Genomic DNA, 25,068 nt, shown 5'->3' with positions numbered 1-25,068 from the left:
AAAAAAAATCACATTACTTATTTCATATACTGCAATACTACAGTACTGCGGTATATAGTGAAAATTGTAGTCTACTATGAGATTCAATGGTTAACAGCAGCTCTCAGAATTCAGCTCTGCTTGCTGCTATTAGTGACAGATGCCGGCTAAATAACAAAGCTGGCATCTATCGCATGTGGAGGGGACAAAGCTCTTGAACCCCACTAATAAATTGTAATTTATATAAAGTGATAAAAGATGATTTATCCACAACAAGGTTTCTGATATGAGGCAGACAGGTATGACTTTTTTCTGCATTCTATAACCTGTATGCCCATATTAACAGTTTAAAAAGGTCAAAGTGGTGACAGATTCCCTTTAAAGCATTCCTGTTCTTTCACACAAAACCTGTAGAAAAGTATGGTCTTACTGCTCTTGTCCCCTAGAAATTAAAAATGCTGTTTACAGCACATACCAGTGTAATATATCTAGAAACTGGCTCTGTAACTTTCTATACATATGACTCGCCCACCCCAGGGCTATGGGACACCCGGTGCCGGGCCGGACTAGTCCGGTGGTAGTCAGTGGTGGCTGGGCCCGGCTCCGTGGCCCTGGTGGGTGTCAGTATAATATGTGGCTAGATGAATAAAGTTTGTGTTCGTGACGCCACCTGTGGTATGCGGCTATTAAGCCGCCGCTGCTGTGTGAGGCCTCCGGGATGGTGATATGGCAGCAATGGTGGTACTGCTCCCCACAGGTAGAGCAATGCCCGGGGCACAGTTGGTGCTTGTGAGTGTCTATGCAGCTGAAATAACAGAGACCACTTCAAGGGTGCAGTTCAAGTTCTTTACTCACAGTTCTGCAGGGACCCTCGGGCTGCTGGGACCACTGTCAGGGACCTCCGCTGTTTCTGGGTGATTCAGAGAGTAAAAGCCGGTGCCCTTCTCTTAGTGTCTCTTTCTTCTGCTGTCTCCCTTAGCCTTGCCTTTGTTGGGGTGGACCTGGCTTGGCCTCCACTACAGCCTCCAGGCTGGGGGGTCACCTGTCGGCTGATTACCCCTTTTCTGAAGGTCTGCTATGGGTTCTGGCCCTGGGAGTTTACAACGTTCCCTGGGCCTCGGTTTTTACTGTTTGGAGATTGTCTTTGCACTCCTCCAATCTCTAGGGACCGTCCCCTGTCGCAGCTTAATCACTCCACCGATGTCAATGTGGAACAGGCCCCCGCAGCCCGCAGCTACCCGTAGCTGCCTCTAGGCCCTCGGCTTCGGTACCTAACAAGGACTGCTCGTGGCACCTGCAGGACTACCCGCGGCCCTGCGACCCTTTCTGTCTCCGTGTGGTGTCACCTGGACCTCTGGGTCCCAGGTTCTTCACCAGGAAGTGTCTCCTTCTGTTTCTCTGCTCCTGCCTGACTTGGAGCTTTCTTTCCTTCTTTCTTGTCTTTCTTTTCTCCTCCTTGCCTGCCTCCAGCAGGCCTCCTCCTCCCTCCTTGCTCTCGTTCTTCTTCTCCAACTACATGCTGGCTCCTCACTCTTTCACTCCCTGAGGTAAACTGAAACTAACTTAACTTCCTTTCTCTATCTGCTCTCTGGTGGCTTCTCCCACCTCCCCAGTTGCTAAGCTACCACCCTATGGGAGCAGGGATGGGTCTTACAGCCCCTCTCAGCATGCAGCATGGGAGGGTTGCCTGCCACTTTCCCTGGTCCCAGTATGTACCTAACAATAGGTGTAGTGTGGATTTACCAGGGGACCGGAGTTCACTCTCTTCCTCTCCCAGAATGGGGCATCACACCGCTGATGGGGTGCAATGACCTGTGGCGACGGAAGCCTCAGGGGCGCCACACTCCCCCACAGCAAATCCCAGCACGTCCTCGGGCTGAAAAACAACAAAAACATGTGAAGAAACTGCAAAACATTTTTGTATGCAAAACATAAAACAATAAAACATTTCTTCCCTTTATGGGAGGCACATATCAGTAAACGTTGCGAACTTCTTATAAAGAAACTATGTGTGCACTTTCAGTTCATTGCACAGTTTGGGCACTTCCCCCATAATTCTGGTAGGGGGCACAACGGGTGCAACTATATACATTTTCGGCTACAACAAGTCCAGTAGCCCGGCAGTTCGTTTCTTTCAATCAACAATGGCACAAAATCAACCAGCCATTAAGTCCAATGGCCTGGTTACATAAGACACATACACATTCACCGGGGCCCACATTCCAGTTCAGTGGCCCGGTAACACATAAACATGGGGGGGTGACGTCTTCAAAAAGCATGAGGGGCAGTACAGCATGAAAGGGTGTCATCTTCGAAAAGAATGAGGGGCAGAAACACAAGGGACTTCTTCAAAAAGAATGAGGGGCTATGTACAGTTCAGCTGCTTCTTACTTCTTTACATGTAGGGATTCTTCTCCGGCTCCCCACCTGGCAGCAGGTAGACAGCGGTCAGCACAGTCTGCGTCTCCTGCGTGGCTGTAGCAGGCCTGCTGCAAGATGCTGCGGCCTGGGCCTGCTCTGAGGTAGTGCTGCTGGCTTGCATAGGGTTACTGGCTGGCGCGAGGCTGCTGGCTTGCAGGGGGTTACCAGCCATACGGCGCCACTCTGGCTCTTCTGGGGCTGCCTCCTTGTCTTGGCGGGCCGCGCCTGGCATGGCGGCGGCCTGGGTTGGAGTCGCTGCTGCGGTGTGGATGGGCGTCGCTCCGGTGGTGAGATCTTGGCGGGCCGCACCTGGCGTAGCTGCGGCCCGGATCGGTGTCGCCGTGCCGGGCGTCCCTCCAGGGACTGGGGGAATGGCAGCGGGGGTTGGGGCTCTCGCGCCAGCAGGGGCATTAAATGACTCACCCCTCAGTTGCATCTCCGGTGTTCTGGTGGTCGCTGTCTTGCTGCAGGGTGCTGGTATCGGAGCTGCGGTCGTGGCACGCGCGCCTGCAGGAGGACCGGGCAGGAACCCCACCTGGCAATCCGGGTTCCACCGGCTGGGGGTGTCACTCTCTTTACCCGGCTCTGCAGCGGCTGCTGGATCTTCTCCGCTCTCCAGGATGCAGGACACAACCCGGTTCTGAGGTGCGTGTCCCGGCTCGGCCACTCCTCCTCTGGCCGCTCGTTGCTCGGCGTCCATCCTTTTAGCTTCTTCACGCGCCATCTTTTCTTCCTCCGCCTTCTATGGCGGGCACCGCTTTGCGCGCTTTTCTTGGACAAGGGGGCGGGGCTTCTCTTCGCGCCCTTTCTTCTTGCACGCCCCCCTTCTTCCCGCTCTCAACAGCGCTAATGGCGGCGGTTTCTCAGTAAAGTACACAGTCTGTCACATGGTTCTTCAGGCGCACAGTACCCGGTGTGACCGGGCACGAAATCCTGTTCACAGCGCCAAAATTGACTCGCCCACCCCAGGGCTATGGGACACCCGGTGCTGGGCCGGACTAGTCCGGTGGTAGTCAGTGGTGGCTGGGCCCGGCTCCGTGGCCCTGGTGGGTGTCAGTATAATATGTGGCTAGATGAATAAAGTTTGTGTTCGTGACGCCACCTGTGGTATGCGGCTATTAAGCCGCCGCTGCTGTGTGAGGCCTCCGGGATGGTGATATGGCAGCAATGGTGGTACTGCTCCCCACAGGTGGAGCAATGCCCGGGGCACAGTTGGTGCTTGTGAGTGTCTATGCAGCTGAAATAACAGAGACCACTTCAAGGGTGCAGTTCAAGTTCTTTACTCACAGTTCTGCAGGGACCCTCGGGCTGCTGGGACCACTGTCAGGGACCTCCGCTGTTTCTGGGTGATTCAGAGAGTAAAAGCCGGTGCCCTTCTCTTAGTGTCTCTTTCTTCTGCTGTCTCCCTTAGCCTTGCCTTTGTTGGGGTGGACCTGGCTTGGCCTCCACTACAGCCTCCAGGCTGGGGGGTCACCTGTCGGCTGATTACCCCTTTTCTGAAGGTCTGCTATGGGTTCTGGCCCTGGGAGTTTACAACGTTCCCTGGGCCTCGGTTTTTACTGTTTGGAGATTGTCTTTGCACTCCTCCAGTCTCTAGGGACCGTCCCCTGTCGCAGCTTAATCACTCCACCGATGTCAATGTGGAACAGGCCCCCGCAGCCCGCAGCTACCCGTAGCTGCCTCTAGGCCCTCGGCTTCGGCACCTAACAAGGACTGCTCGTGGCACCTGCAGGACTACCCGCGGCCCTGCGACCCTTTCTGTCTCCGTGTGGTGTCACCTGGACCTCTGGGTCCCAGGTTCTTCACCAGGAAGTGTCTCCTTCTGTTTCTCTGCTCCTGCCTGACTTGGAGCTTTCTTTCCTTCTTTCTTGTCTTTCTTTTCTCCTCCTTGCCTGCCTCCAGCAGGCCTCCTCCTCCCTCCTTGCTCTCGTTCTTCTTCTCCAACTACATGCTGGCTCCTCACTCTTTCACTCCCTGAGGTAAACTGAAACTAACTTAACTTCCTTTCTCTATCTGCTCTCTGGTGGCTCCTCCCACCTCCCCAGTTGCTAAGCTACCACCCTATGGGAGCAGGGATGGGTCTTACAGCCCCTCTCAGCATGCAGCATGGGAGGGTTGCCTGCCACTTTCCCTGGTCCCAGTATGTACCTAACAATAGGTGTAGTGTGAATTTACCAGGGGACCGGAGTTCACTCTCTTCCTCTCCCAGAATGGGGCATCACACCGCTGATGGGGTGCAATGACCTGTGGCGACGGAAGCCTCAGGGGCGCCACACATACTTTTTCAAATGTTTAGTTGTTCTTGATTAGAACTAGCACTACAGGTACTGGAACAATCCTTCCTCTCTCTTCTCATCAAACATTGTTCCTGACAGTTTCCAGTTACATGTCTACCCTAAACTGGAAGCCTCCTCTCTATTATGCATATATGCAATCTGACATACAGGAGAGCATGACCAGAGAATAAAAACATCCTCCTATCTCTAGAAATCGATGTTGAATTTTTTGCTGTTATAGTCACATTACACTTGACAACTGACAGTGGATAGGGATGAGGTAACTAAAATTGTAGTGTCCGCAGCCGAACAAAAATCTGTGGTCAAGTTCGAAGTTTGGATGCTGTTCAGATCCTGAATAATGTTTACATTTTGGATGGACACTAGCGCTCAAAAGTTGGGAGGCTATCCTCCCCTCCTATTTAGTTAGCGTGGTAGTTCTTAAATTTTACTTTTGCTCCCCTGCTATTTAGTTAGCGCCACCTGTCTATTATATCTATACATAGCCCTGGAGCCTAGTTCCCTGAGTTTTTGACATGCCACTGCTATTATTATTGCCATGACATTGTCCTAATTTGATTAGGGACCCTGATGGATGGGAATCTAAGGGAATTTTTTCTCCCCACTAGTTAGTATCAGGGACCCAGATGGACGGGAATTGAAGGAAATTTTTCCTCTCTACCAGATAGTGACATGGCCCTGCCTGGTTGTTAACGGTGTTCACGGTTTCATCATATATTTATCATCGTGTAATTACATGCAATATAAGAAATAGTTGATGGTACATGATTATATTATATTATGGATAGACTGAAACATCAGTTCATAAGGAATCTGTGATAATTGTATGTATATTCTGATCAGTGATTGGTGTCCGCGCCCTCACTTGTTTCGTGCCGCCCCGCACCTACCCTTGTGTCAATAAAGATTTCACCTTTGCACTTTGGATTTTTGGTTGTGTGTTTTCTCTTTGATTTATAATTATTACGACTTATCCTCAGTCCCCATCCAGTTCCTTATACATAACATGGTGCTTAGTGGTCATATATGTATCTGGTAAATCATGATGTGGCTGTGGCTCTTTCTGTATTTAGTTAGCGCGGTAGTTCTTAAATTTTACTTTTGCTCCCCTGCTATTTAGTTAGCGCGGTAGATCTTAAATTTTACTGAATAAAGTTTGTTGAAAGGCTGCAGCGTAGCCAAGCAACAAGCTTTTTGGCATCGGGAAGATGTCTGTACATGGGATCCCTCCATTTTTTGATAACCAGTGCAGGTAAAGTAGACATCTGCAGGCTGATATTATCAGGCTGGGAAGAGCCATGTATATTTGGCCCTTCCGAGCCTAAAAATACCAACCTGCAGCAACAACAAAATTATGGGGCTCTTGCCCTGTTGCTGTGGCAATTGGGGTAATAATTTTGGGTGCGGATGTCATTTCTCACAAATAATGATGTAACAGCTCATGAGACATTTGGGCTCTCATGCTGCCCTCTGTGTGGTCTGGTGAGAGCAGTGAGGACATGTAAGGTTACTGATGCAATCACCTTTCTCACGGGGTCTTGCAGAGGGCAGCACGAGACCCTGAATTTCCCATGAGTGGTGACATTACTGAATTACTGATGTTACCGCTCGTAAAAAATGCAGTAACCTATGAAACTTCATTCTGAGGAAGGCTTCGTAGGTTCGAGTATAGACCCTTGTATGACCACCATTGGTTCTACTCCTATCAAGTAATCGCATAGCGCACTGATCAACATCTTCAATAGGGTTGATCAGATGACAGTTTTTTCACAGGGCTAAGCACCCATGTGTAAAAAAAACAGAAAAGAAATTGCAGCATGACCTATTCTTTTTTGAATTCCGGATGAGATTTGTCCGTTTAAGTCAATAGATGCACAAAAAATAAAAGATCCTATTAGGATCATATAATTTTTACAGATAAATTGTAATTGTTAACATACAGTCATATGAAAAAGTTTGGGCACCCCTATTAATGTTAACCTTTTTTCTTTATAACAATTTGGGTTTTTGCAACAGCTATTTCAGTTTCATATATCTAATAACTGATGGACTGAGTAATATTTCTGGATTGAAATGAGGTTTATTGTACTAACAGAAAATGTGCAATCCGCATTTTAACAAAATTTGACCGGTCCAAAATTATGGGCACCTCAACATTAAAATGACATTAATATTTTGTAGATCCTCCTTTTGCAAAAATAACAGCCTCTAGTCGCTTCCTGTAGCTTTTAATGAGTTCCTGGATCCTGGATGAAGGTGTATTTGACAATTCCGGTTTACAAAACAATTCCAGTTCAGTTAAGTTTGATGGTCGCCGAGCATGGACAACACGCTTCAAATCATCCCTCAGATTTTCAATGATATTCTGGTCTGGATGAAGGTGTATTTGACAATTCCTGTTTACAAAACAATTCCAGTTCAGTTAAGTTTGATGGTCGCCGAGCATGGACAACACGCTTCAAATCATCCCACAGATTTTCAATGATATTCTGGTCTGGGGACTGGGATGGCCATTCTAGAACATTGTAATTGTTCCTCTGCATGAATGCCTGAGTAGATTTGGAGCGGGGTTTGGGATCATTGTCTTGCTGAAATATCCATCCCCTGCGTAACTTTAACTTCGTCACTGATTCTTGCACATTATTGTCAAGAATCTGCTGAAACTGAGTTGAATCCATGCGACCCTCAACTTTAACAAGATCCCCGGTGCCGGCATTGGCCACACAGCCCCAAAGCATGATGGAACCTTCACTAAATTTTACTGTGGGTAGCAAGTGCTTTTCTTGGAATGCCGTGTTTTTTTGCCTCCATGCATAATGCCTTTTTGCATAACCAAACAACTCAATCTTTGTTTCATCAGTCCACAGGACCTTCTTCCGAAATGTAACTGGCTTGTCCAAATGTGCTTTTGCATACCTCAGGCGACTCTGTTTGTGGCGTGCTTGCAGAAACGGCTTCTTTCACATCACTCTCCCATACAGCTTCTCCTTGTGCAACGTGCGCTGTATTGTTGACCGATGCACATTGACACCATCTGCAGCAAGATGATGCTGCAGGTCTTTGGAGGTGGTCTGTGGATTGTCCTTGACTGTTCTCACCATTCTTCTTCTCTGCCTTTCTGATATTTTTCTTGGCCTGCCACTTCTGGGCTTAACAAGAACTGTACCTGTGTTCTTCCATTTCCTTACTATGTTCCTCTTAGTGGAAACTAACAGGTTAAATCTCTGAGACAACTTTTTGTATCCTTCCCCTGAACAACTATGTTGAATAATCTTTGTTTTCAGATCATTTGAGAGTTGTTTTGAGGAGCCCATGATGCCACTCTTCATAGGAGATTCAAATAGGAGAACAACTTGCAAGGGGCCACCTTAAATACCTTTTCTCATGATTGGATACACCTGCCTATGAAGTTCAAAGCTCAATGAGGTTACAAAACCAATTTAGTGCTTTAGTAAGTCAGTAAAAAGTAGTGAGGAGTGTTCAAATCAAGAAATTGGTAAGGGTGCCCATACTTTTACACCGGTCAAATTTTGTTTAAATGTGGATTGCACATTTTCTGTTAGTACAATAAACCTCATTTCAATCCAGAAATATTACTCAGTCCATCAGTTATTAGATATATGAAACTGAAATAGCTGTTGCAAGAACCCAAATTGTTATAAAGAAAAAAGGTTAACATTAATAGGGGTGCCCAAACTTTTTCAAATGACTGTATATTTAATTATGTACATTTAAAGGTGTTGATGTTTAAATACAGATACTATAGGGATGTAAAAAAATGGACACATGGAATACAGATCACAAATGCCTGTATTTTCTGGATGAAAATCAGACGACTTTTCATATGCTCATCTAAAACTAGCCTTAAAGGGGTTGTCCAGTCTACAGCCATAAGCCTACAGTCACTCTTTATGTCATTCTTTGTGACTACAGACATATGAATCCTCACATCACACGCAATGTGCGCTGTGAGGATTCACCGGTTTCAGAGATAGGTACAGTGGTCACATGGTCTCGAGTATGCAATATACATACTCCCTGTCAGATTCCAACTAGAGGGGCGTGGCCTTGTTCAATACAGTTGTATTGAGCACGGTGGCACCCCTCGAATCGGAATGTGGCTTGGAATATCCACATCATATGCTTGCAGCAATGTCACCACCGTTCCCATGTCTGAAACCAGTGAATCCTCGAAGAGCACTCAGTGCATGCGATGTGAGGATTCAGAAGTCTGCAGACACATACTGTAGAGCGACTGCAGACTGATGTTTTTAGATCAGGCAAACCTTTCAAAGAGAATGTATCACTAGGTTTTAGCCACCTAATCTGAGAACTTCATAAGGAAAAGAAAGTGTAGTTTTGATAAAAATCACAGTTTTATGAGAAAATTATCTTTAGAGGACTAGTGAACCTCCTGCATGGTAGTGATGCATATTCACGAGCTCTGTATAACTCCAACCCTTCCACTGTTTTGCAGCTTTCTTTCTATACTGTATATGGGTAGAAAGCTGCCAGTCAATGTTGTGGGTGGAATTATACACAGCTCAATATTCAGATAACCGAGATGTTCTCAAAATGACAGAAAACAACTCAGTAAGTGACATATTGCTGGAATCAGGGTCTCTGGCTCTACATTTTGCAGCTCTCAGATAAGGTAGCAAAAACGTCCTGACAGATTGGAGACATCATATCTCATGACAGCATGCCTGAAAAAAACAAAAATATTAATGCTACAGAAGGCCAAAAATGAACTGATACTTAAGGGGTTGAAGAGGACCTAAAATATCTTCTAGCATGTACTGTTTTCATTCCCCCAAAAAATAACAATTCTGGAGCATCTTTTCATTGAGATGATCTCAAGTTCTTCCTACTGGAAATGCACTGCATTAATAGACAACTGGGTCTATGGGTGAATTACAATGTGTGCAATTTGGGCTACCACTTGGTGCTTATGGCCAGAATGCCCTCGTTATAATGTTTTGTGTCACCAACGGTGGAGCATATATGATAGGGAGCTTTCTAGAAGCTCTGCTGCAGGTGATATAGAATGTCAGCGCAACTCAAGGAGATCTCCCATCGCATTTACTGTAACACGTCAATGACGGCATGATAATGTCTTCACACCAGCTCCATTACATAGCATCCCCTGTTGTTATATATAGTGCTGTCCCTTATTACATATCAATCCCGGTTATATATAGTTCTGTCCATTATTACATATCAATCCCTGTTATATATAGTGCTGTCCCTTATTACATATCAATCCCTGTTATATATAGTGCTGTCCCTTATTACATAGCATCCAATGTTGTTTTATATAGTGCTGTCCCTTATTATATAGCATCCCCTGTTGTTATATACTGTATAGTGCTGTCCCTTATTACGGTATATAGCATCCCCTGTTGTTATATACTGTATAGTGCTGTCCCTTATTATATAGCATCCCCTGTTATATACTGTATAGTGCTGTCCCTTATTAAATAGCATTCCCTTTTGTTATGTAGCAGTTCTGCCCATATTATATAGCGTCCTCTTGTTATATATAATGCCATTTCCTATTACATAGTGTCCTTTATTATGTACAACTGGCAGTGTGTTACTACTGTCCTCATCCTTACACACTCTATTACTGCCCAATCAGAGCTGACAGTGCCAGATAGTTATAATTAGGGATGATCGAATACTTCGCTTATTCGGCTTAGCGAATATTTTCCGAATACCTCGCCACTATTCGATTATTCGTGAATATTTGATGCACAATGTAAGTCTATGGCAAACCCAAATAACTATTCGGAACTATTCGGGCTTCCCATAGAATTACATTGGGCATCGAATATTCGAATAGCGGCGAGGTATTCGGAAAATATTCGCGAAGCCGAAATTTTTGGTATTCGATCATCCCTAGTTATAACCTAGAAACAACAAAGAGCCAGCACCAATGTGCACTAAGGCATCAAATATTCCAAACTGCATTATAAAAATTTTTTTGTGTAGATTTTGGCGTTTGGTGACTGTTCACATTGGGTCATCAGGCTTTGTCCACAGGCTATATATATACTTCATGCAGCATTTGCTTGGACCTGTCCCGCCCACAGCCATGACTCAGTCATGGGTACGGGACTGCAATAGACCAGGTGAGTGCTGCTGAGAGCAGTTCTGCTATTTATATGTGAGGCCGCATGGCACATTTTATAAAAATATTTTAGTGTAGGACTGCTTCAAATGAGATTTGCCGTGACGTGGCGAAGCAGCTCAAGAAATTGCAATTTTTTGCCAAAAATCTCAAAAAAAATTTTTATAATGCAGTTTGGAATATTTGATGCCTTAGTGCACATTGGTGCTGGCTCTTTGTTGTTTCTTTGTTGAATTGGTCGGTGGTTGACCTCCACCTTGCTGTGCACCCCAATTTGGGATGTATTCCATCTGTGTAGATTTTGGCGTTTGGTGACTGTTCACATTGGGTCATCAGGCTTTGTCCACAGGCTATATATATACTTCATGCAGCATTTGCTTGGACCTGTCCCGCCCACAGCCATGACTCAGTCATGGGTACGGGACTGCAATAGACCAGGTGAGTGCTGCTGAGAGCAGTTCTGCTATTTATATGTGAGGCCGCATGGCACATTTTATAAAAATATTTTAGTGTAGGACTGCTTCAAATGAGATTTGCCGTGACGTGGCGAAGCAGCTCAAGAAATTGCAATTTTTTGCCAAAAATCTCAAAAAAAATTTTTATAATGCAGTTTGGAATATTTGATGCCTTAGTGCACATTGGTGCTGGCTCTTTGTTTTTTCTAGTTATAACCTAGTAAACCTTCCTGCTACAGCCAATTGTTTTTGCACGTTCGTTTTTAGCTCCACTTCTATAAAAGTCGTAGTTTTTTTATTTTTCCATTGACAGACATATAAAGACTCGTTTTTTGTAGATACGTTTTAGTTTTGAATAAGACAATTTATTTTAAGATGCAATGATACAATGGACTGACAAACTGGAAAATTTCCAGGTGCAGCAAAAAGGTGAAAAAAATGAACATCTGCCATTGATTACCGTATTCAATTTTATTTTTACTGTGTTCATTGTGTGGTAAAAATGACCGGGAAACATGATCCTCCAGGTCAGTCCAGGTCAGTGCAATTATGATAACATCAAAACAGAAATTGTTTAGAATCGTGATTTTCTGAGACCTGTAGCTTTCTTTCCCCATCTGAAAAATGTAGCTCTTCTTGGATCAAATAATCTTTTGATCTCTTTTTATCGCATTTTTGGGGGAGGTATGACAACCCCAAAACAGGAATTTTGACATTTTGATTATTTGTACTTTTCAGTGATTACCCTATATGGGTAACTTTATATTTTGATTGATCAGAGCTTGGCAGATGTGGCGAGACCAAAAATGTTTTTGTTTGTTGTTTTTTTGTTTTTTTTTTTTATTTTTTAAGTGACCACAAGAGGGTAGGGGATCCGTTTTTTTTATTTGTTAATATTTTCAAACTTTTTTTATTTTTTCATTTATTTTTTAATTTCCATAGGGTATCTGATCAGTTGTTCTATAAACTGCAGTACTACTGTATAGTACAAATTATGGTCCCTTGTGAAACCCAACCAAGAGAATGGTAATGGAAGCCTTCAGGTAGGCCTCTGGCTTTCATGACAACATCTTGGTAATAGTCCTACTGAGAGAAGCACATCAGAATCTAGTTGGCATGCTACCACATCTATATAAATCACATAATCTTGAAGATTAGAAGGACATGGAATCCATATAGTGCGTACATTGCACACTGTGCACATTGCACAATGTCAGGATTCTGCAGACATAGAGCATGTAAAACTCCAGTTGCCACAGTCAGGTGTCCTGTACAACATAGGTTACGAGGGGCTGCTGATAAGTCTTTGGCTTTACCTAGAAACAAATAAGATAGGATAATGAAACTTTACATTTATTTCCTATACTCTCCTCATCATTGGTGCTGAAGTGGCTATTTTAAATTTGGCAACCAAGTTTTTAATTGTGGAATATGAAGGGCATTGAGCCCCCCAATGTCTACAACATATCGCCATGAATATCCTTCGAGGATTTTCCTTGCAGAAATAAGAATTTTATCACTCTTCTGCTCTCAGTTGCTGTGAATATCGCATTAGACTCCGCCAGTTTGTTTTCCAGCGTGCGTAGAACACTGTTGCCATAAGCAACAAACAAAATTTTGAAAACATATATTAGACACATAAGGCTTTCATGTGATGTAACATTTGTTACCATAGAAACAAAAAAAGATCACAAAGCCAAAGACTTATCGGCAGCCCCTCGTATTGTGACGCCCTGGGCAAGCCAGGGGTCACAGGTCACAACACCACACACACCCCACATTCCCTGCAGGTACACACTAGGTCGAAACACAAATCCTTGTTGCCTTCCTCCAGGGGCTGGTGTCCACACCAGGGGGTGGGCCAGGCGGTTGGCTCCACCCACCAAGGAGTTCACAGCCCTGGAGGCAGGAGAAACCAGGCAGATAGAGAAAGGAGGAGGAAGTGGAAAGAGTGGAAGTTGAAGTCTAGCTGAGGGCTAGAGTAGAGTGAAGCTAGGGAAGTGAAGGAGAAAAGATAGAAGTGGAAGTTCAAAGTGAGGGGAAGTGGTAGAGGAGCTAAAGGAAAAGCAACAGAGAAAGTGACAGAAAGAAGCCTGAAGTTAGTCCGGGTGTGTGCCCCGGACTGAGACAGCAAGGTTGGCGGACGGCGGTGACCGTCTGCAGGCGAGACTGATTGAAGGTTGCCGAAAGGACCGTGGACGGGTGGTGACCCGGCGGTACTGGAGCGGTATACGAAGATTAGTCAGCACCAGGGCAGGGGCCTTTCGGATCCCGGCAAGGCTAGGAGTCGCCGAATTTGCCAAATCCGTCAGTGAAGGGGACGACTGTCTCCCAACAACCAAGTCCCGTTTGAAGGCAACAGTCCGACCGTTAAGGGGAGACACCGCCACCGCCAAGGCACCAGTTTCCCAGGGCCAGCGCCTGCGGGCAAGAGTGGAGCTCCTCCGGCTCATATCTAAGCTGGGGAGCGGGTTACCGGTGGGAACCCATCGGTACCAAACAACAACACATAGGTGCAGGGAAGAGACCGTCACCGTCAACTGCAGGGGATATCAGCAGCGCAACCGTCTGAGGGACCCGTCCAACCAGCCGTTTGTTTACCGAGAACTGTGTCGTGTTTACTGGCTGAGTACCTCCGTGCCGTGCGGCACAGCGCTGCCCCTGCGCCCCTGCACCTCCACAGGCCCTATACCCGCCTGTCCACCATCCAACCCCATCACTGGGCCCCGGGATCACCAACCCCTACCCACGGAGGGGCAACACAACAACTGGCTGCTCCATACCATCACTCCCGGGATCCCCAGCCAGAGCAGCGGTGGTGTACACCTAATCACCACAACCGTGGGTGGCGTCACGGACAATAAACTATCCCCACACCCAAACCCCCTTTCACTCACGGGCGAGGAGCGCCGCTCGAGTCCCCGGGATCCGGCCCATCGCTCGAGCCACCGAGCAGCGGCAGCAGCAGGCCGCAGCAGCCGCAGCGGCAGCCGGACCCGAGCAGTAGGGGGAGCGCGGCGTCCCCTCCTCCGCCCGCGACAGTATAAATGCATTTATTTAATTGATATGTTATGAAAAACATTTTGAAAAACAGTGATTTTTTTCATGTAATTTTTTTTTTCTGAAGGGAATAAGAATTGTATACCAGAGCAAGGAAATGATGTTGGCGCTCGGGCACAGCTAGAATTGTAGTCTATCTCTGGCATGAGAAGGGCATAAGTCATCTGATTATCATCTAGCTAAATGTCATGATAAGTAGAATCAAAGTGGCAGTAAAACTACCATGGGAAATTGCTGTATAACTAGATCATGAAATGGCCACTTAAACTATGATATTCTACAAAGTGACTGAAGCATAAATCTTCCAGTCTATTGTGCCAAAACTGTTTATAAGATAAGGAACAGACATCCTGCTGCATTTGGCCCCCAAAAATCTCATGTGACAATTGATTCTTGAATCCAAAGACTCATCTGAGACTTTAATAAGCTCGAAAGACTCAACCGTCATGGAGACACTTGAATGTACAGCAGTAATTACATGCCTATTGTGAGCATTGCCACTTCATTGGATGAATAATACATGTTAGCTTGATAGAGCGTAAACCCTGTGGAGATGAATCTTTGTTTACCTTCTCAATTATTAACCAGGGTAAACATCCTTTTTCATCACTTGCCACGCAAATAAAGATATCTATAGAAGCATTTTCCTATGAAAATATAATAGCTCCAAATACAACACTTGTCCTGGCTCAGGCTTTGTGCGCTGGCTGTTTTCTTCTCCGTTTTCTTTGTTTATTAATATTCTCTATTAATGGATTGCAGATGTGTGTTGTATTTTTCTGCTGTGTAGATAATCATGAAAATATGTTTCAATTTGGTGCTATTGTCACCCAGGTTTCCAGAGATTGCCATCTACTCAGCAGTAGCTTCAATTTCTTAATCGCTCATTGATTAAAACCAGAGTCAGACTGTCACACATCCTAAAAAATAGATAATGTGTAGTTTCTGTTACTACGGTACCATACCGATTATACATTAATGTGTTTTTACCTAGAGTGCTTTTCATGTGATTGCCCTAGGCAGTCGTAGGGGTGGTGATCGTGACCACAATTGTGCCCAGTGAGAAGGGCCTGCCCAAATCCCAGGAGAGAGGAGAGACACTGCTTTAACACAATCTTCATCCTCATAACACAGAGTTGAAAACTGGACTCAGGAAAGTCTGACTGAGGGTGTTACCTTACCATAACAACCACCACCCTAAACCCCCCTTTTCGATTTCTTAACCTAAAATTAAGACACAAAGACTGTGTGACGTTGGATGCAAAAGGCCACAACAGCCCCGTTTATTAATTAACAACAATCAATAACATTTTCATCCATCAATATAGCAATAATCCAATAATAACATAACCACCTGAAAAGGAGGGGTGGGTAGCTGAAGGCTGTCGTAGTAATCAATTGCAACACTAGCTCCCTCAGCCGCTCCACACCAGCTTGAGAACACCTAGCCAAGTGTTTCCAACCAATGTCCCTTGTACTCAATTGCAACACCAGCTCCACCACCTGCCCGCAGCCGCTCCACACCGGCTCGAGGACACCTAGCTGAGTGTTGCCCAACCAATGTCCCGCTAAGACCTTAGCCCAGCAGCGACCGGCATTAAACCAAGTAAACCATTGCACACCAGGGGTAACCCGTTCCTGCATTGGGTTCTCCCCCTCGCTGTTTTGCACAATCCACCAACTTCAAATATCCGCCCTCCTTTCCGCCACAATGAGCACGTATGACACCTTGTACGTGCGACTCATGCCACAAAAATCAGGGCACTCTCCGCGCCCTCCATTAAAGCAAATGCCCATATATCAATCACAATCAGGTTCAATTGAACCCCCACCAGACCTCAAAACCTTCCTAGACTGATGCTCCAACTCACAGTGGAGCACCACCACTCTCTCCAAACAAGCAACAGAATGGGCAACCTCCCGCTTCACCTTAACCGTTTCATGTTTACTCAGTCCACTGACCAGGCATGCCCTAAAGCCCAGATCATTCCCTCCCATGTCCAGTACCAAAATATCCATTGGTCCATCCAACTCCACGTGACTGCGCTGCTTCTGTAGAATCCCATTTCAGAGCCGCCTCCAGCCCAATCCACCGGATTATCACAACCTTGCTAGCGACACCCAAATGAAGTCAGTCCAGTCTCGTGCCAGCCCAAAAGGAACACCATATAAATACCCCAAATACCAAAGCATCCAAGTACCCCTACCAATAGACGGGGTCCAAAAATACATAAAGTGAAAGTAACGCGCTGCAGACTACTGCTTGCTACCCAAACTCCCATATAACATAGAGTATCTGACATAAGGTTAGAATCTATTCACAATCCAACATTCAACTATGTGCACCTAATGTGTACCCCAACCCCCAACAAGCAGCCTCCATCGCTGCCCCAATCCTAAATGAATGTAACACAAAATACACGCCATTAAAGCCACAATACCTCAGACACTGCCAAAATGCTCCCAAACTGAAAGTTAGACAATGCTGACCCATCCTAGTGTCATGAAAATATAATAAGCAGATGTGTTTTCATGGTCTCTGGATCAGGGGTGATTCCCCCCTCCCTCCAGAGCCCTACTAAATTAACATCCAGGAAACGATTTCCTTGTCAGGAGATGTAATAGGTACCTTTCAATTATGTTACTTACAACACCCATCCCCAGCTTTTCAAAGACCCCCTGCGTAGCCAGAGACGCTCCGACTACAATCTGTATACACAGGGGCGGAGTACAAGTTTCCTGCAGGAATATAGCTTTGCTGATCAAAAGGCTAAGGCAGCCGTATTGTCTCCATTGGGGAAGTATTAATATTGCGAGGTACATATGTCCACCAGATATGGCGGGCATACCGCTGATCTCAAAATTCCATAACGCACATCTCACATATTTAAGCTTAATTGTAGGATATACGGAAGAGCCACAAATTAATATCTGCCCCCCAGAACATGCCAGATCCCCCTTGTGTGGTATCCACCTTCTGCTAAAATCCTAAAATAAAATATGATGGTAATATCGTCCGCGTGGGATGCTCCCACACGGAGATATAAGGACCATGAGGATTCCATAATTTTGGAAGAGGGTAAAATCCCCTCCCTTACATCAGGTCAGAAGAGGTGGGGGCTGCGGGTCGGACAGAGGGTAATAAAGGCCAGTGTCTTACACACTGTGTCAATGCCAGAGGATATACATTCTGTGTATAGGATTGTCCATTTCCAAGGGGCTGCCTCTCCCCCTATATCTGAGCCATAATCCGTGACCAGGTGTAGTAATCTTTCATTTTTGTTCCCTTTTATTTTTATGTAATTGTATACTGTACTTGTATTGTTCCCTCTTGTAAATTCTTGTATATTTTTATAAACACTGCCTATTTTCGGATTAAATATATAAAATTTAATAGTTTCTTTCCTCATGCTCCATATTTATGAATTCAAAACCTGAAGGGCCTTATGCTATCTGTAGTGGGTGTCCGAACTTCCTGTACCAAGTTTCAGTGGTGGCAGCAGAATTATTGTGGTGTAGAATTATTGGGATGCTATCATTAAGGGTACCGAGGTATATATGTATTCCATTAGCGGGAATCGGTGATATATACATTTACCCTTGCTGTGAGACCTCCAATATTTGGCATTATTAGCTCAGTAGCCTCATTTACTTATTGTCCGGCAGTTCCAAAATTGACCTGACACTAAGGGGGCCCTAGAGAGTAGTCGTGTTCTTAACAAATCCGTGAACAGCTGCGGGATATCTGAGTGACTTCCCCGGCTGTTCATGACACCTAATATACCAAAAGGAACCCAGACACACACCATACACTTCCAGAACTGATGATTCCATTCCACCGAGTTCAGCATACCCACCACATGGACCACAAAACCAAATGTTAAGATTCAAGCCTTCCAACACCAGGTGTTGTAAAAAATCCAAAATCGGCGAATCAAATTATTGACACGGTGGCTCGCCCCTAAGTTGTCGCACATCAAGCGCACCTTTTTTATTCCTCAATTCCTAGCCCCAGATTTCCAGTGCAACTATAATAGGAAACAAGTCCAACAAGGCCAAATTTTGTCAGGCGCGCGGACTTCCAAGAGTCCAGTAATATTCCTATGCTCCAACAACCTCCACAGTATTCCCCAAAACACTTGCCCCCACAGCGTACAGAGAAAAAACAGATCCTTATTGGAAACAAACTCCAGCATCCACAGTAAATGTCCGTTGTACAATTCCAGGAACTAGTCGATCCACCTTATGCTCTGCCCACAAATGTACTAAATGCAAAGGTTGACTCACACCTGCCGACATGTGTGCCAACTAGCAGGTAAAACTCACCCCCTGGGCAAAAACCTGCAAGCAAATAAGCTTGCCCAACAGGGACTGGGGTCCTTTACCCAGCTTGCAGAACCATACCACTGCTTTGTCAAAATGGACATATAGCCCAGGCACCAGCCCTGGGTAAATTTCATTATTCACCAAATGACCAGGAAGGTATGACAAGTGATAGATCAACTAGTTGAACTCCTTCCTCGGAACAACCTCCAGGAAATATATTTTCAGCGGCAAAGGCAGGGAATGAAAAGGCTGATTACGACCCCCTACCACAGTTTCGCCTGCAACCACCTTGCCATGCACCCTGGCAAACCTGACACTTTACACAAACTACAGCAGACTCAACCACTGACAGTGTTCATAAACCAAAACCCTCACATAACTACTCGGTCACCCACCTGTTTGCCAAAGGTACCTATCTAGGAATGTCAGCATCCGATCCACCCGCACTGGGGTCCTTTTTTTTTTTTTTTTTAAACTCCTAAGGTAACTGTGGGTTCCCCCACAACCGGAGCATTCACTTTTCAAACTTATATGATGCCCCAAAACGGCACTCCTTTTCAGTGAAGCGCCAGTATAGTCCCTTTGTCGATCTGATCAAGGGAGGTGACTCTCCTGCAGCACCACCAGAGCTCCCAGAAAAGGACTGCAAACCGTCTTAGGTGCGGCATCAGTCGCATCCACCACTAACCATCTTATGATCCTCCTGTAAGCTTGTTGACACAGCCTTACTTTGCCTAAACTACTTATTATAGCGCCACAAGTAGTAGAACCATAAGTCCAATACACTTCCCCTCCGGAGTATAAATAACAGAAAAGGGTCAAACAATTATAAGTCGCCTTTTTCCTCAACAACCCTAGCCATTATTGTGAAACCTGTAACCAATTGTGGAACGTAAGGGGGATGAGACAACAACGCCTACGTTCTCCACAAAACACCGACCCACCAGCCAAAACACCCAGTCACCCAGCGCCAAGTGCAGCCACATGGACAAACAATCCTCTACCCAGGTGTACCAACTCCAGGACCAAACTACCAGAAACCCCCCTCAACCACCCTAGCGCAGACCAAAATGACATGCGAACCAATGCCCCCCCATCCCTTACAACATCTGAAACATTCATACGAGACGCAAGTGAACCAAGACTCTTACCAGGCTGATTATGAGCTGTCGCTGGAACAGCCGTCACACCATAGTCCTCTTCATCTTCAAAGCTCGTGCCCTAGCTCAACCCTACACTTTGCCGGTCACCTGACCTTGCAGCAATAGGCCACTGCCTTCCCTGACGAAGGTACGCCGAAACACGTGTAGAGTCGGAGGCGTCCTACACACAGACTTACTGATGGCTTCAGGTATAATTGCTCTTGTCTAAATTTTGCTGCATTTTCTGGTGCTTGTTACTCACATTATCATGCTGTTTATTAAATTACTAACGAAAGGATAATATCCCTAGTGACATGCTGATTTTTATCACCATGATTAATTACTTTGATGTATTTCATTACTGATATTTTATAGCACTATTTGTGTTTTGTTACTATATCTTGTTTACTTGAGATATATATGCACTTTATTTTCTGCTATTTTGCACAGATATTCATGGTGATCTTTTTCGCTTGCGCCCATCCATTTGATTTTCTCCACTCTGCCATCTGGTGGCCTTGAATATGGAATTGCACCTTATGCACTTTAACTGAAACTACTATTTACCATTATTTGCATTCAGTACTGTGTTTTTAGGCCCTCCTGTTTTTCACCATTTCCTTGCATATTTATATGATTGTTTTTAATATATTGTTAATAAAGAAATATCTATTTTATCATATATCGCTTTGGCTATTTTCTATGAATCTGTTCTTGTATTTACATTATAGCCTTCCTATGTTATTTTGAGGAGTATTTATTTAATTGGTGTCTGTTAATTACAAACCTTTTTACTCCCTTGGCATTAATTGGTGTAGCTCCCAGAGGATGCTGCCTGGGCCCTGCTGCACTTCCTGAAGTTCGTACTGCAGGTTATGTGACCACACTGCCCAATCACGTAACTATGATGCCGGGGCATCTGATCACGACGCCAGACCACGTGATGGCGCTGCTGGGTCACATGGCCATGCTGCCCATGTCATCATGCTGACCCCGCGCTGTGCTCTGGAAGAGGTGGGGAGGCTGGTGACCTCACTTACTGTTACGGGGGGCTGTCTGATAATAACCGAAAGGAGTATCAGACAGTCAGGGTCCACCGTGCAAAGACTTTGCTGCAGACTATGGCAGAGTGCAATACCTCTGTTAACTCACAGAAGGATATAATAAGTAAGTAAATATAATAAGTAAGTAAAGCAATTCCTCCCTTACTTGGAGGGTGTGTGGAATGATCTCTGTTAATAATCACAGAGACAAAGGCAATGTGTGCGAAATGGCACCTACCTAGGTCCGCTCTTCTAGTGGTGCAAAAGAGACGAACAGCAGCATAAGCCGCACAAAGCTCCTACCTGCGTTCGCTCCACTAGTGTGCGAGGACACGAACCACTAGATATGGCACCTGCCTAGGTCCGCTCTTCTAGTGGTGCAAAAGAGACGAACAGCAGCGTAAGCCGCACAAAGCTCCTACCTCTGTTCGCTCCCCTAGTGTGCGAGGATACGAACAACTGCCAGACGCAGTATAAGGAACGTTACCCTAGCGGCAACGTCCACCTACGAGTAGAATCACAAGGCCCAGCCAGACCATGTGCCTCAGGCACCTGCCTATGTCCGCTCCCCTAAGAGGTAAGGATACGGACAGCAGCCGAAGCTGTAAGGTATAAGAACGCTACCCTGCCGGTAGCGCTCACCTAGCATAGACAGAGGAATGCCTAGAGGAACGCGCACAGAGCGTCTACTCATATGCATGAACCAAGAGGACTGAGCACCATGCGGCGTGTGTCAGGGTCTTATATAGACTCTGTGCCTCATCCAAGATGGAGGACACCAGAACCAATCCGCTGCCAGAACGACAGGAGTGACGTCATGCTGGCCTATCACCGAGCAAGGCGTCACAAGCACATGACCAGCGCCCAATCGGCATAGAAGGTGTCAGAGACATGTGACCTCGTGTCAGCGATGATGTCACCCGCACATGTGCAATGGCTCCAAGATAGGACTTAGTCTCCGGCGCTCGCACATGTGCAGTAGCAAGAAATCTGGACTTAGTCTCCAGCGCTCGCACATGTGCAGTAGCAAGAAATCTGGACTTAGTCTCCAGCGCTCGCACATGTGCAGTAGCAAGAAATCTGGACTTAGTCTCCAGCGCTCGCACATGTGCAGTAGCAAGAAATCTGGACATAGTCTCCAGTGCTCGCAGCAACCGTAACAGTACCTCCCCCTCAAGGGCCCCCCTCCCGGCGACGCAGGTAATCGGCAACTAAGTCGGGAGCATGGACAGCCTCCTCAGGCTCCCAAGAGCGATGTTCCGGGCCATAGCCCTCCCAATCTATCAAGAAGAACCTGCGCCCTCTAACCATCTTAGAACCAACTATGGCTCGGACCTCATAGCTAGAGCGAGAGGAATCAGAGGCAGGAGAGTGCACTTCACGAGCGTGAGGTAAAATAGCCGGCTTTAGCAGTGAGACATGGAATTTGTCATGAATCCTAAGATGGACAGGTAACTTCAATTGATAGACTACAGGATTTACCTGTCGAAGAACCTCATAAGGACCCAGGAAGCGAGGAGCAAATTTGACAGAGCTCACTCTAAGTCTCACGTGTTTTGCAGAGAGCCACACAAAGTCCCCTGGAGAAAAGACAGGAGCCGGGCGACGAAACCGATCGGACACCGTCTTCATACGGTCCTTAGCTGCTTGGATCGACTCTTGAGTCCGATCCCAAACCTCTCTGGCATTAGTTGCCCAGTCGGCCACAAGAGGAGGAGGTGCAGCAGCGGGAAACGGTACCGGTACCCTAGGGTGTTGCCCATTATTGAGTACGAACGGTGTCTGCCCAGTGGCCTCAGCCAGCGAATTGTTAAGGGCAAATTCTGCCCAGGGTAGGAGGGAGGACCAGTTATCGTGGTTCTCAGCAACAAAGTGTCGAAGGTATATAATCATAGATTGATTGGTACGTTCAACCAAACCATTAGTCTCCGGATGGTATGCCGAAGAGAGATTCAACTCAATTTGCAGAAGGCTACAAAGATCTCGCCAGAAACGGGAAGTAAATTGCGGGCCTCTATCACAAATGATACGATCTGGCATCCCGTGAAGCCTAAAGACATGCTTGAGGAATAGTTTGGCTAGTACCCTGGAAGATGGGATTCTCGATAACGGTACGAGATGAACCATCCGGGAGAAATGGTCCGTAATGACCCACACAAATCTATGTCCCTGTGAACATGGAAGATCACCCACAAAGTCCATGCCTACCACCTCCCATGGTCTATCTGGCACTGGTAAAGGATGCAAGAGCCCAGCCGGTCTCTGCCGTAATGGACGGTTGCGAGCACACGAGTAGCAGGAACCGACATATCTCTTGACGTGGCTGGCTAAGTGTGGCCACCAATACCACCTCTCCAGTAACTCTCGTGTCCGCCTAATACCAAAATGCCCACCCACCTTTGAGGTGTGGGCCCATGACAGTATATCATTCTGTCGATCAGGCGGAACAAAGGTCTTGCCCGGTGGGATTTGGTCTAACGTCACAGGGGAGAGCGTATGAAAAACCCTGGAGGGAAGGATAAGACGAGGTTCGTCAATCTCTTCCTGGGTAGAAAGCATAGAGCGAGACAGGGCGTCTGCCTTGTTATTCTTACTCCCAGACAGATAGTTGATGGAGAAGTGAAAGCGGGAGAAAAACAAGGACCAGCGGGCTTGGCGAGGATTCAGACGCTGAGCGGTTTGTAAGTACGTCAGATTCTTATGGTCTGTATAGACCTGGAAAGGATGTTTCGCTCCTTCCAGCAAGTGACGCCACTCCTCCAAGGCTAATCTCAAGGCGAGCAGTTCCCTATCCCCAATGGTATAGTTTCTCTCTGCCGGTGAAAAGGTTTTAGCAAAGAAGAAACACAGCCTTTTTCTACCTGCACCGTTCTTTTGATACAAGACCGCACCAGCACCCACTGAAGAGGCATCAACCTCTAAGAGGAAGGGCTTATTCTCATCGGGTCTTTGAAGAACGGGAGCAGTTGAAAAGTGTCTTTTTACTGCCTCAAAAGCCTGAGATGTCTCAGTAGACCAGGCTTTGGGATTAGCACCTTTCTTAGTCAAGGCCACCAAAGGGGCCACCAAAGTAGAAAAATGGGGTATGAACTGCCTGTAATAATTTATGAATCCTAAGAAGCGTTGCACCGCCTTCAAGGAATGAGGTTCGGACCATTGCAGGACAGCAGAGAGCTTCGCAGGATCCATAGCCAGACCCTCTTGTGAGATAATGTAACCCAAAAAAGGCAATGAGGACTGCTCGAATACACATTTCTCGAGTTTAGCAAACAATGAGTGCTCCCTTAAACGGGAAAGGACACGAACGACATCCTGACGATGAGTCTCCAGATCAGGAGAAAAAATCAGGATGTCGTCTAGATACACCACTACTGAGGATAACAGTAAATCCCTGAACACATCGTTTACGAAGTCCTGAAATACTGCGGGTGCATTACATAACCCAAAAGGCATGACGAGGTATTCATAGTGACCGTCTCAGGTGTTAAAAGCGGTCTTCCATTCGTCACCCTTTCGAATTCGTACCAAGTTATACGCACCCCGCAGATCCAACTTCGTAAAAACTTGAGCTCCTCTCAGTCTGTCAAAGAGCTCCGAAATTAAAGGTAATGGGTATTTGTTCTTTATTGTGATTGCGTTGAGACCCCTGTAATCTATGCAGGGACGCAAATCACCCTCTTTCTTCCGAACAAAGAAAAACCCAGCTCCTGCGGGAGAGACAGACTTACGAATGAACCCCTTGTCTAAACTCTCTCTTATATAGGTCGACATGGCCTCCGACTCAGGTATCGACAGGGGGTAAACCCTGCCTTTAGGTGGAACCGAACCTGGGATAAGGTCTATGGCACAGTCATACGGCCTATGGGGTGGAAGAACCTCAGCACCCTGTTTGGAGAACACGTCAGCGAAATCCAAATAGGGTGTAGGTATGGGAGAGAGATCAGTTGATGCAACCGCAACGACCTTAGGTGGTAAGGGAAGACATCGGGACTGACATTTCGAACCCCAACTAATAATGCTGTCAGACTCCCAGTCAATGTGAGGAGCATGAGTCCGAAGCCATGGAAGACCCAGAAGGACGTCGTCTATACCCTCAGGCAAAACAAGAAAAGAAATCTCCTCTATGTGACCCTGAGACAGGGAAAGGCGCAAGGGAACTGTCCTCAATGTAATGGAGTCAGACAACATAGTTCCATTAACAACACGGACAGG

The 25,068-nt window shown here is 46.2% G+C and overlaps 1 protein-coding gene across 3 annotated transcripts in view; it reads right to left on the bottom strand.

Annotated features, from left to right (window-relative positions):
* SUSD1 (sushi domain containing 1) overlaps positions 1-25,068 on the bottom strand; it is a 404,984-nt gene that overhangs the window by 55,980 nt on the left and 323,936 nt on the right. The gene's annotated exons all lie outside the window — the stretch shown is intronic.

The sequence above is a fragment of the Anomaloglossus baeobatrachus genome, chromosome 1 (genome assembly GCF_048569485.1).
Source record: "Anomaloglossus baeobatrachus isolate aAnoBae1 chromosome 1, aAnoBae1.hap1, whole genome shotgun sequence".
In the NCBI taxonomy this organism is placed as follows: domain Eukaryota; kingdom Metazoa; phylum Chordata; class Amphibia; order Anura; family Aromobatidae; genus Anomaloglossus; species Anomaloglossus baeobatrachus.
The sequence above is the reverse complement of the archived record's forward strand: the minus strand, read 5'-3'. Positions and strand labels throughout refer to the sequence as shown.